Source organism: Aplidium turbinatum, chromosome 14 (assembly GCF_918807975.1).
Source record: "Aplidium turbinatum chromosome 14, kaAplTurb1.1, whole genome shotgun sequence".
NCBI lineage: Eukaryota > Metazoa > Chordata > Ascidiacea > Aplousobranchia > Polyclinidae > Aplidium > Aplidium turbinatum.
Genome location: NC_137485.1, coordinates 20,872,009 through 20,886,441, shown reverse-complemented (window position 1 = coordinate 20,886,441; position 14,433 = coordinate 20,872,009).

Sequence of the window (14,433 nt, the reverse complement as noted above, 5' to 3'; positions counted from 1 at the left end):
CAAGATTCTCAGCTCTTGTTACAATAAAAACTAAACATCGAAATCGCCTGGACGTTGAAGATGACATGCGTGTTGCATTGTCAAAAACTCATTTCAGTCGTTTAGTTCAGGAAAGGCAACCACAGCCCTCTCATTAAATTTACTTACGTTGAAAAAGTTTCGGCATGGCACTTTGGGTCACCTTAATATTCAAATACTGCTGACATTTCTTGAACAATTCATTCATTTTCTTATTTGAGCAACTGTTTAACCTGATATTTGCCGCAGGAGTCGTAGCGGCAATGCAATATGTCACATTACAGTAGTTGAATAGCATAATTATTACAATAGTCAATAGTATGTTTGAGTTTCAGGCAAAATTTAGGTAGGGGTCCGCAGAATTAATAATTTGTCTAAAGGGGTCCGTGACTACAAAAAGGTTGGGAACCACTGCTCTAGCCCTATTCGGACTGACGGGTGAACGCGGGTTCCGTCCATACCTTTACAAAAAAAACTTTTAGCAAAAATTTGCTTTTAGCAAAAAAGCAATCACAAAAAATTGGTAGAGTATGTGTGTCCACTTAAAATTTTAACCAGTTTGTCAATAATTTTGCTCTAACTTTGCAAAAAAAGCAACCTCGTAACGTTTTCATATCAAAAGTTATTAGAAAGTGAAAGTGTGGATGGAATAAGTCCACATGTCAGGCCATTAGCTGTCAAAAATAGTTTCGTCTGAATGGGGCTAGACACTTATTCGAAACAACACTTGAAATATGTATATTATTATTGAAACATAGTCAAACCAATTGAAACTTGTTAGAAAAAAATATAATGAAAGGTTGAAGCATTATTCTTTGTCATGGGTTCATTTCTTTTCAAATTAAAATTTACAGCAAACAACTCGTTTTGTTTCAAACTGCTCTTTGTAGAATGTAATTGCAGACTTGAGTTTAATCACTTGTCACGTTTTTTAAACTGAGATGCTAAATTTGTGAATTTCAATGGTCAAAGCATCTTGTCTAGAAAAATTGTGTTCCATAAACCAGTGCTTTTTAACCGATGTCCCACGGAACACAAGTGTTACGTGAAAGATTGTAGGGTGTTTCGCAAGAAGTTTATTAGTTGGACTAGTCTTCCATGGAACACCAGTCAAACATCAAAATCATAAGAGCTTCCAGTTTGTCTTTCTGCAATTCCTGCCCAAATATTAACTTTGCGCTCATCCAAACGAAGCCAGATGTCGCACGGAGAAAAACTGAAACTGAATAAGTTTTGGTTGTATTGGTTTTTATTGCATCATTGTAAAATTTCGTTAAGTGTTCCGCAATATTATTTTAATGCACAAGGTGTTTCATGCAGTGGTGGGCACGAGTTACTTTCAAAGTAACTGCAGTTACAGTTACTTCACTCAAAAAGTAACTAGTTTCAGTTACAATTTTTTAAAAAGTAGCCTAACTAGTTACAGCTACTTTTCAAAGAAAATGGATGTGTACTGACTCTTCTTCGCATCAAGTACAAGTTGAAAACTACAAGATAAAGGACAAGATGATAATTTGTTCGTAGCTGCTGTCTAACTACAAAACAGCGACCACTCTGCTAGCTGTCTACACTCCACATTAGGGTGGCTCATTTTCCTTGATGGCTTGATGTTCTTTAAAATTTTTGTCAGTTTGGAATAATGTTCCATTTTGCTCACTGATATTTGTAAACCAAAAATTTTTGTTGGGTTTTGACCTTTGACCCTGGTTCACCCTAGGAGAAATTCTGAACTTTTCTGAAAAATTACTAAATTTCAAAGTGGTTTAGCAGTATCTGAAGAGATGATTTCTCAAAATTTGACCACGTGATTTTGACGTCACTTCCTCTGTTAACTTCCACGTGGAACATCTTCACCCTACTCCAAGTCTGAGAGTCACTAATAGTGCATGCTTTTAGTGTCATTTTAGTTGATTTTACAACTAGACCGAGAGCCTACGACAGAAGATTTCACCCCATAAGGTACAAAAGGTTTGACCTATTGAAGTTACTGGGGTCAACCATGTCACTCACAAAAAGTATGGAAGATTGACCGCGCCGGGTGGATCTGGTCCCTAAAGCCCCCTAAAAATCCCAAAAAGGGGGTTAATTTCACCCCATAAGGTACATGGACCAAACTTGGTGAATACGAAGTTTTATGTCAGGACATCACAAAAATATCAAATCTAACAATATTTTCGAGTGGAAAGGTGATGTAAGACCTCCCCGAAAGTGACCCCCTGGGGGGTTAATTTCACCCCATAAGGTACATGGACCAAACTTGGTCAAAACGAAGTCTTATGTCAGGACATCACAAAAATATCAAATCTAACAATATTTTCGGGTGGAAAGGTGATGTAAGATGCCTTCAAAGTGACTTCCCTTAATGCAGCGTTTCTTAACCTTTTCTAACTCTAGCACCCCTGTAAACAGGCCTGAACAGTCTAGCACCCCCTAACTATCGTTGATATACGACTACTACGGTTAGCCTATAGGCGAATTCTTCGTAAACAATTCTTCGTAAAGCAATTCTTCGTAAGCAATTCTTCGTAAAACAATTGTTCGTAAACAGTTGTTGGTGAAATGAAATCTGTAAAAGAATTTTTCGTAAAGCATTTCTTCGTATACATCAAATCTCCTTTGCATGCACGAATAAATGCTTTGGGAAGAATTGTTTTACAAAGAATTAACTTTACGAAGAATTGTTTTACGAAAAATTGCTTACGAAGAATTGCTTTACGAAGAACTGTTTACGAAGAAAACGTCGGACACCGACTACTACAGTGCCGACCAAAAGTTTGGTAGAGGCCGAAATTTTGACATGCCCTCAGATCGCTGGCGAGATAATTATTTTGTAATGAAGTCTCTTGTTGTTTCACAAACTGTGCAGTTGTTTTAACGAAGTTGATTCAGGATTTGGAATTTGACTTTCATTCACCAACAGAAATTCAATATTATAATCATATATAAGTGAATCAACTCTCTTAAAATAACAGCACAGTTTGTTAGGCGACAAAAAATACAAAATATACCGCCAGCGATCAAAAAGCATGTCGAAATTTTGGCGCCGCCATTCAACTTTGGCCTGCACTATTGAAAGGAAAGTGATGTACAAATTGATCATTTTGTTTATTCTTTAAAACTACTGTTGTCATTGGTGATAAAAGAAATAGGAAAACCCGAGAATAGTGAAAGAACATGGACAAACTCAAGTTACCTAGCTGGGTAGGCTAACTAGTTACATATGTATCAATGTGACTTCTGTTGTTGCTTATGTGTGACCAATTTCTCAATTCGAGGCTTCGTGTTGGTCAAAGCCACTCTCATATCGTGGAGCAACCCATGTTGAAGGCGGTTCCGGCCAGTTGTTTTGATTTGGAGCATGGTGGAAACCGCCTTTTCACATAGGAAGGTAGTCGGAAATGGAACGATCAATTCCAATGCTGTTCCGTGCCAATGCAAGATTTGCTGTCAACTGATCACACCAGAAATCAGCAAGCGGAAGGACGAACTTTTGTCCGACAACTCTGATTCACCTGCATATCAATCAGCTCCTCCTTTAGTCTATTATCATCACTCATGTCTGCCAAGAAGGGCTGCTGTATCCACTCTGGATATGAGTGATTTGTGGGAACGTATTTTGCTATGGTGGTTTCTAGAAGCGAGAGGTGAGCAACAATATTACAACAAAGCACCCACCAGGTAAGTTCGCACAATCTACTCAGGATCAATTTGAGTACCGGTACTGGACTGGGAGATGACCACAATAACGGTAAATCATGTAGGCTACTTCGAAACAGCAATCATTGATATGACAACTGCTGATACTGGCAGAAAAACGCAGAAAAGTAATAGCCTATGGCATTTTTTGATATTATACTGCATGCATTTAGCACCCCCTACAGTCTATTCCAGCACCCCCAAGGGGTGCTAGCACCCCCGGTTAAGAAACGCTGCCTTAATGTGACCCCCTCGGAAGGTTAATTTCACCCCATAAGGTACATGGACCAAACTTGGTCAAAATGAAGTCTTATGTCTGGACATCACAAAAATATCAAATCTAAGAATATTTTGGGTGGAAAGGTGATGTAAGATGACTTCAAAGTGACTTCCCTTAATGTGACCCCCTCGGAAGGTTTATTTCACCCCATAAAGTACATGGACCAAACTTGGTCAAAACGAAGTCTTATGTCAGGACATCACAAAAATATCAAATCTAACAATAGTTTTGGGTGGAAAGATGATGTAAGACTACCCTAAAGTGACCCCCCAGGGGGTTAATTGCACACCATAAGGTAGGCTTAAATCGAAGTCTTATTTCACGGCATAACAAAAATATCAAATCTAACAATATTTTCTGGTGGAAAGGTGATGTAAGATGTCATCAAAGTAACCCTAAGAGGGTTTATTTCATCATAGAGTACATGGACCAAACGTGGTCAAAACGAAGTCTTATAGGTCCTAGGACACCACAAAATATCAAATCTAACAATACTCTCAGATGGGAAGATGATAATAGACCTACCCAAAAGTGAATCTCCTCCTATAGTTTAATTTACTTCATTCCTTACTCGAACCAACCTTGGTGTAACGGAAGTGCTATGCCAGGACAGTACCAATGAATTAAATCGAAAAATATTTTTATATAGGTTTTGGTGAAATACATTCACAAGCTGTCCCATGATGCATGAAATGGAACTATAGCCTACTTTACAAAAAGTTTTTGTATAAATCATATTCAGTCAATCGAAAAAAGGCAACAGGACATAACAATACATGGCTTTGTAACACCAAAAACAGAAAGTACATAAGAAGCATACAGGCTACAGTCATGGGCGCCGATCGCTCTCTAAGATTGGTGGGGACATTTACTAGGAAAGAAAGGGCAGACGAGCGAAGCGAGCTGAAAGATTGGGGTCTGTTCAACAAACAAACAAATAGGCCTACAGTAGATAGGCTACAAGTCTAATGCGATGTATTGTAATTGTTTGTGTCAGCATTGGACAGCAGAAGTCCAAACACTGCAACTCGGCAACGAGTCTCCGGCGAATTAAAAACGAAGTCCTTGGTTGATCCTTGGCTTGTAATGAAGGTTGATCGAATTCAATACTTTATTGTGCACATAGCAGACCATTGCATGATTTGGCCGTTTCTGTGTCATGGTAGATCGTAACAAAGTTTTGATACGTCGCAAAGTTGAAAATGAGCGTTCAGCTGAACACGAGCGGGCTGGTGATATGAGCAAAAGTTCCACTTGCGGAAACATTTGCCGAACAGCGGATGGTATCTTCTTGAATATCATTCGAAAATCTTGTGCAAGGGACTCTGTGTCAAAGAACTGAAGATAATCGTCTACCAAATGTGATTGTAGCTTTCCACTAAAGAGTGATTCTTGTAGAATTTTGTAATGCTCAAAATCGGTCGACTTGAAATAGTCAGTAAGATTTTGCTGCGAGCTGTCAATGACTGCAAAATACTCTGACCGATCGATCTTGAAGTTTAGGAGGTTGACCATGGCCATGTCCATACTGAAGACGATTTGGAACGTGACAAGTCTTTTAAAAATTGGGTAGGGTAAGAGTTTTTTCAATTGAAAAAAAGCTGCCTGCCAGCCTTCCAACTGCTGATATTCCTATATACAATTTTTTGCCAAACTGGTAAAGACATTTCAGCAGCTCTTAACCTCAATGTAATAATAACTGAAAAAATAGCTTTTTTCTTATACAAAAGTAACACAAGCTACACTTACTGCACTACATGCTTGTACGACTCTTTCAAAGTAATTCTAAAAGTCTGCACTGTGTGGCCCCGGCGTAACTAAATTAAATACAATTTGCGAGTTACACCAGGGTTTCTCTGCCTAATAAAACATTTCTACTACGGTTGGGGCTTCCTCGCATAAAACAAAAATGTTGTCCCCTCCTTTCAATATATTTTAAACGTTTGACTGGTAAAATTGTGACATTCGGGTAATATTTTCCCTTTTACGTTACAAAAATAATCTAAAAAGATGATGGGGACATGTAAAAAATTGGTGGGGACATGTAAAAAGATGGTGGGGACATGTCCCCATTGTCCTATAGGGATCGGCGCCGTGGCTACAGTAGCCAGAAAATTGATCCAAGATCTTGATACGACCACTAAATGTTGACTTAATAGAACAACTGACTATCCAAATAAGACGAAGAATAAGACGAAGAAAGTGAAAGCGACAGCAGTGACAATAAAGAATAAAGAAACGACCGTTTACATTTACACAAACAATCTCTGTTTATGAATGAACAGTTACAATAACTGATTAGAGACATGAAGCAAATGGCATTAAACAAAAATTTACTACATTGGGTTTATTGGGTTATTTATTGTAGCAGCTGGAAAATGTTCATTACTGCCTGAATTAACGTTTCAAATGATTCACTTCGAAACGTTTTGATTTGGATAGTCAGTTGTTCGATTAATTCAACATTTAGTGGTCGTATCACGATCTTCGATCAATTTTCTGGCTACTGTAGCCTATGTTCTTCTCATGTACTTTCTGTTTTTGGTGTTACAAAGCCATGTATTGTCATGTCCTGTTGCCTTTTTTCGATTGACTGAACATGATTTATACAAAAACTTTTTGTAAAGTAGGCTATAGTTCCATTTCATGCATCATGGGACAGCTTGTGAATGCATTTCGCCAAAACCTAAATAAAAATATTTTTAGATTTAATCCATTGGTAGCCTACTGTCCTGGCATAGCACTTCCGTTACACCAAGGTTGGTTCGAGTAAGGGATGAAGTAAATTAAATTATAGGAGGAGATTCACTTTTGGGTAGGTGTTTTATCATCTTCCCAACTGAGAGTATTGTTAGATTTGATATTTTGTGGTGTCCTATAAAACTTCGTTTTGACCACGTTTGGTCCATGTACTCTATGGTGAAATAAACCCTCTTAGGGTTACTTTGATGACATCTTACCTCACCTTTCCACCCGAAAATATTGTTAGATTTGATATTTTTGTTATGCCGTGAAATAAGACTTCGATTTAACCTACATTAGTCCATGTAGCCTACCTTATGGGGTGCAATTAATCCCCTGGGGGGGTCACTTTAGGGGAGTCTTACATCATCTTTCCTCTCAAAACTATTGTTAGATTTGATATTTTTGTGATGTCCTGACATAAGACTTCGTTTTGACCAAGTTTGGTCCATGTACCTTATGGGGTGAAATAAACCTTCCGAGGGGGTCACATTAAGGGAAGTCACTTTGAAGGCATCTTACATCACCTTTCCACCCGAAAATATTGTTAGATTTGATATTTTTGTGATGTCCTGACATAAGACTTCGTTTTGACCAAGTTTGGTCCATGTACCTTATGGGGTGAAATTAACCCCCGGGGGGTCACTTTCGGGGGGGTCTTACATCACCTTTCCACTTGAAAATATTGTTAGATTTGATATTTTTGTGATGTCCTGACATAAAACTTCGTTTTCACCAAGTTTGGTCCATGTACCTTATGGGGTGAAATTAACCCCCTTTTTGGGATTTTTAGGGGGCTCTAGGGACCAGATCCACCCGGCGCGGTCAATCTTCCATACTTTTTGTGAGTGACATGGTTGACCCCAGTAACTTCAAGGGGTCAAACCTTTTGTACCTTATGGGGTGAAATCTTCTGTCGTAGGCTCCCAGACTAAACCTTTTCGCAGTCAGTGAATCTATAACATATAGACCAACAAAAAAAATTTGTCACAAAAGATGAGAGTCATTTTAGAGTATTTCAGAGCCCCTGATTCCGAAAATGCACTTAGTTTTTTCGAATTGGCTCTAGTTTTCGAGATATTCGACAATGAAAATATTTTTGAAATTGTTTCTGAAAAGCTTTCAATTGGCAAATTACTTATTTTCAGCCCTGTTTACCATTATGATGTCATAATTGCACTTGTCTAGTTCAATTAGTTCATATTGCACGAAAGTTCAAAACGCAAGCAAAGGTTGAAATGAACTGTGTTTAATGTTAGGGAGACATAAATACTCAATGAAAACAGTTGTGAATCAGTAGGCCTACATCACAAGAAAAATATCCCGAAAGTCATGTGTTTATGAATGCAGCTTTATATTGAAAAGGTAGGCCTACTGAAATGGATACTTGTACAAATGAAGTTTTATTCCAAGCCTTTGCTAAGGCCAAGTCTTTGCTGCAAGAAGTTTTTTTCTGGTCTATATAGGCTAAATAAATGGCATATAGGCTAATAAAATATGCCTTTGACAAGTAGGATGCTGTACAAACAACCCAGATATATTTTGCTGCACGAGGCAACGCAGAGGACCAACACATTCTGCGATAGATGCAGCGCTATATAAAAACAAGCATTATTATTATTACTTTGACATGAAGCTGGGTGATCAAGATAAGTCCTGGGTTCCTCCTAAAGTATGCAAACATTGCACTCAAATCCGTTCCTTGGCTCAAGGCTAAGAAGTTCAGAGTGCCATGGCATAAAGAGAGCCGTGGAATCACCATGAAAATTGATATTTCTGCACGGTGAGGATGTTCGAAGGAAGTTGGAACATCATGTTTACATGGAGTGTGCAAGGGAGTCATTGCATGGACGTTGCTATTTCTGTTTTTTGTTTGCCCTCTCTAGTTTCAAGTGGTGATTTGCTTGAAACAATAGGAAAACGGGCATGACTGAGAGTAACCTCAATACCTTCAGTAATGTTTTGGAGCAAGGTCAATTTTTTTTCTCAAAACCATTTCTACCACCTACTGTAGTAGTTAAAGATTTAGTTATCAAAAGTGGTAGCTGCAATCTTGGCTCCTCATCTCGATCAACATGGCATTCTTGACTCCAAGGCCAAGATTACGTTCTTCCGCAGCAAGAATAAAATTCTGAGTAGCTACTTTATTGAAGAACACAACTTTGTATTCTGTAATTATATAAATGGCCTTCGTACCTTGATGGGGTGTTGCTCAGTAGGCCAATCATAATAAAGAGTTGCGTTTGTTCATCGATAGCCTTGTTTGGGTTGTAATCAACGTGATTGGTTCCAAATAGCGTTTATACAACTCAGAAATGTGTCTGGGATTACTTCCAGTTTTGTCTATGTAGTAAACGACACGACGTTAAATCGATAGGGGCTCAAAATTGCGAAAAAAATATTTTTGCTGTAACTCAAAAACTAAAGCCAATTCGGGAAAACTTAGTGCATTTTTAAAATCAGGGGCCTCGAAATACCTTAAAATGACTCTCACATGTCTATAAAAAAAGTTTTGTTGGCCTGTGAAAATCGATAAACATCGTCATATGATTCAAGAAACTGAAAGCAGTAGATATTTACTACGTGAAGAGTGCACAAAGAAAATTATATCTGAAATGTGGTAGAATTCAACATTTTGAGAGTAATACATGTGTCAGTGTTCATGGAGTTGCTAATTAAACCACTTTGCTTGCTACAAGTTTGTGTTACTGCCTCTTATTGTGTCCATTAAGATGCTAGAGTGCATTAGAAGATAGCGGGTGAGCAATTTCAGGGATAAGTGAAAATTCGATATTTTGAAAAAATTCAAACCAGGTGAACCAGGGTCAAACGTTAATATTTTTTTGTGAAATTTGGTGTAGGAGATACATTTACCAAAAGGAACAATATTCCAAACTGACGAAAAATTTAAAAGAAAAAAATTTTTTTTTCGAGATTTTGCGCCAGCCTACTCCACATACTATAAATGCTTCTAAAAATCCATAATCTAAACTCAAAACGTCCACCTACTGAACATAAGAAAATAAAAAAATCGAAAAAACGACATGCACATGACACTCCGTATAATAATAAGCAGTAGGGCGTGTCAATATTTTTATTAACTTAAGCGTAGCCTACGGTATGTAAAATGAGCGAAGAGGCACAACATCAACTTCCTTTCAGAAACATCAGCATTTCAAAATGTTGACTGCTAAGTCCAGTTCCTTTGGCTTCAAAATGTCCTTTCCAAGGGAGAACAGTCTTTCAACAGCAGCACTGGAGGGGATAAGGATAATATATTGCAAGAAAAACACGTCTCATGGCGTCATTGAGAAATGCATCAGACGTAACTGCCTTTGTTGGGTTACGTTCGAGATATTCATTTAAAATTTTTGCGGCACTCGCTTCTTTTTTTTGTGTTTTCAAATAACGGAGTAAAAAAATCATCTGTTTTATGCCTGTCAACATCAGTGTCGGTGCTGTTGCTGTATCGTCGATGTTGAAATTGCTGCGGTTCTGTAATAGGTCAACCATTTTGAAATGCAGAGCCGTCTTAATTTCTTCACCCTTGTTTTGATGTAACGTTGGGCTGTGCTTGCACCATACAGCTCTTCAATGAGATCTGTGTAGACTTCTTTCTTGGTGGTTGACCAGTTTCGTCTTCCCGCTTTCTTTTGTTCCGGTTTTTATTCTCATTTATGCATAGCTGGTATTTTTTGTAGGCATGTGAGTGACTAGACTGCACACTGCACAGTGCATATGTTTCTTTGAATTACTTAAAGATGTAGGCTAATACTAGCAGACTGCTTCTTCAAATTCGGCCTGCATAATTTACACAGAACTTCAACATTCTTTTGATCAGGCTTAGGTTCAAGAAATTCAAAATAATCTTGCAGGTATGGCCGTGGATTTCCTGATGTAGAACAAAGAGGGTCAGACTGATATCCACTAACAACGTCATATTCATTTCTACTTGGTAATGCTGATGATCTGCTTCCTGTTCCAGCACAATCAGACTGGATACCATTACCAGTGGGGTTTGTTTCAGTCTCAGATACTTTTAGACAGAAACTTATCCATTTCGACTACTGAGTAGGTTACTGACTCTCTCGTGGCTCGTCTACCTGTGTTCAAACATATACAGTATAACCAGTTAACCACAATCTACAAAAAAAAAATCGCTTTACAAAAAACGAGAACGTAAAATTTCTAAAAAGCTTAGTAAGGCAACAAACGAAGGATTGTGGCGTCACAGACATCAATCCGTATAGAACACTGCGAAGTTCTACCTCGCTCCTCGCAATTTACACGGCCTCCTTTCTGTCGCTGGTAGCCTACACTGCAAAATCCTATCTCGCAGTTTACACGGCGCCTTTCTGTCGCTGGTATACCGCAAAATCGTATCTCGCGGTTTACACAACTCTTTTCTGTACATAACCTCGTTTCTTGACGCCGAACGCCTATAATCTCTTCCAAACAAATAATTCGACCACTAAGAAAAAACTGCCGTAAACTGAAAAGCAAACGACTAATTTTTGTTTGGAAAATCAAATAACTGCAACTTGTAACTGTTCAAAAACGTTAAAATAGTAGCTAAGTTACATTTATGTAACTACAGTAGTTACCAGTGACGTTCGGTGGCTTAAACCATTGGGAAAGCAACTTGGAAATATGTTGCAGCAAGGTAGTAGGCACGAGGGGCGTAACCGTCGGGCGAAGCCCGAAGGCGTGTTGCCGAAGGCAACACTTCCAGCGGGGGGTCTGGGGGGCCTCCCCCAGAAAATTTTGAAAAACACTTCCAATTTGGTGCGCTCTGAGAGCATTTCCAAAACAAAATCTTCGGACTTTTCCAGTCCGAGGATAAAGATTCAATCAATCAATCAAACTGGGACTAGTCTAGAATGTTGGCTGCTTTTTTAGACTGAGCACAAAAACTTATTGTCAATGTCATCTGTAAGCATTTACGACGTGCATTGGACTGGTGCACTAGTAAAGAGCAAATAATTAGCCTATAAATTAAGCTAGTCCATTCTTGAAGAACACAAGTATGTTTGCTCTGAACTTCAATCAATCAATCAATCAATCAATCAATGTTTTATTTGTCAGTAACAGGAACATAGGTACATGTTTGAAATATGCAATATACACAGTACAAAAGTTACACAAGTTCCCATACCGACAGGGAGACAACGAGACGACCATACGGTCTACTAGTCAATTGCCACCCTACGAAAATTACGATTTTGCCATTTAAAATAAGCTTACAAGAGAAAAATAATAATTGAAACGTTCCCGCGCTTCAACAACAGCATACGCACAAAAAAAAAACATATTGATGATAACGTAGGCCAAAACACAAAATTCCATGAAGCAAGCAGAGAATAATAAAGTTTCCGAAGCAACTGACAAGTTGGTTTCCATAACATATCACTTACGATCAGGGCCTGATTAAAGCTCATGGGGGCCCGAGGCACAGCTAAGTTTAGGGGCCCCTGTTGGCAATCGCTTTCAAAGCAATGCCATGTAGTCTCTGCGAATGATGAAATATGGGCTAAAAAATAGTTCAAGCAAAACTATAACTTCATAAATATTAATTTAGCCAATTTACCTACAACTTTCTAACAGTATGAACACTTTTATACTTATTACAAAAATTATTGGATGAAAAATCTCTCTTACAGATTGGCAATTGAGCTCATTTCAATTTCATACAGGAAACACTAGCAAAATGTAGGCTACATTTGAATTTGAACTAGCAGAGTTTATTAATGGTTCCTTGAAACCAGTGCTGTGTTAAACCTTTTGTGGGCCCCGGGGCCAGAATAATTTTGGGCCCTCTATCGTCAAGCAGACCTATAATATTGTGTATATTTTCACTGCATCGACATGGAAATGTGGTTCATTTCAATAGACTTTCTCACCAGTTTAGAAAACAACACAAGTGTAAGTAACCGCAAACACAGGTCTATCATTTCTTAGCTACATCTTTGCTCGGAATGAAAGCCAAAAGTGTTAACAATTTCTAATAAAAAAAAAAAATACTGGGGAGCTGGTACACGTCCCCCCACCCTTGGCAACTCATGATAAAGAGGAATTGACCAAAACATGTGGATGGAAGTGTGTGAACAGTAAAGCAAAGGTAAAGTAGTTTCACCCTATATGTTTGGTTGAGTCCTGTTTTTGTCATGAGTTGCCAAGGGGGGTGGGGGGGGACTTTTATACCAGCTCCAATACTGGCAATGGAACATTATCGGTCACGACGCGGTCATACCATCGTACCACATAAAATTTTGACTGTTTTAACTTTGCCCTGCTTTGCCGCCCGGTACCGCGCAGATAAAATCTGGGGATAAAACCAAAGCTGTAGAAATTATTAATTTCCATTCAGATTTGATCATCTGATAACATTATTGTTTTTCACTATTTTTATGTTTTATCTGGCAACATTACTTGTTCTGTCAACCAAGGTGAAAACATTGTGATTGTACGGTAACTTGTAAACAAAAGCAGTGTAAAGCGTTTTGAGGATCAGGTGTTCAATTATTTTTATTCAACATTATTTCATTCCAAGGCAAAGCTTTCATAATTTTATGCAGGCATTCAAGTTAATTAAAGTTTTTAGGGTATGGTAGCCTAAGTTAGTGGCAAGAATAAACAGGTCCCTTGTGTTAAAAATGATTTTTGTTTTGTACCGTACAACATGTGATATGCCAGGCTTATAAGGTATTTGAAGATAAGAGCAATTTCATGTGCATATATTCAGAAAAAGTAAATACAGAAGAATGTTTCTGCTAAAAGTACAGGACAGGTTTTTCCTGCTCGCAACATCACTAGTCAAGGATATTTATAATTATGGTATTGTAAATGTTAAAATTGAAATGATAATTAAACTATCTGAAATGCTATTTTGCTTACAGCTTACAATTTTTTAAAACAAAGCACTTTTATTGATGAAAAGAATCTGAATATGTGAATTCAAAAGGGCCCTCCAGTTTTTTTTTATTTTTTTTTTATTTCACTATTTGTGCTTTCCAATTTCTTTCAATGTGTTCTAAATGATACTTAAAAAAAAACAGCCAGATTTTTCAAACATATTGGTAAACACATAAAAAATACTCTATCAATTTTTCCATTGATTTTGAAATGGGCCCAACTACAGCAATTGCACTTCAACTTCTCTATAGTTTCTCCACAGAATCCTCAATGAGTAAACTTTTTAGGTATGATGCTTCTTACCAGTATGTTTAAGCATGTAATCATTATCGAAGTTTCACCACAAAAGTAAATGACCAAAATAATTAAAACAGTTGTGCCAAAAACACTTTGTGGCAATTGGGCCCTTTTTGAATTCATATATTCAATTGCATCCAATACATTTCTGCAGAACATGTTACTAACTTTATCGCATTTTAACTTTGTTTTTAGATAGCAATGGTGTTTTTAGAGATGTTTCAGTGTAGTTAAGGCCCAAATTTGTAAAATAAGCCCCAAATTTGAGATGTTTTAGTATAATAAGGGCCTAAATCATCTTCTTAATGGACAAGTACATGCAGTGAACTTTAGCAACTCAAAAAACACTTTTCTGAAATGCAAAAATCTATTATTTGTGGGCCCCTTGAGATGGTGGGTAGGGATCAACTTGTGATGTCAGTCTATTGACCCAAAGAATTTAAAAAACACTTGTGCTGTTTCAGTACTGGTTGGTTAATGTACCCTTT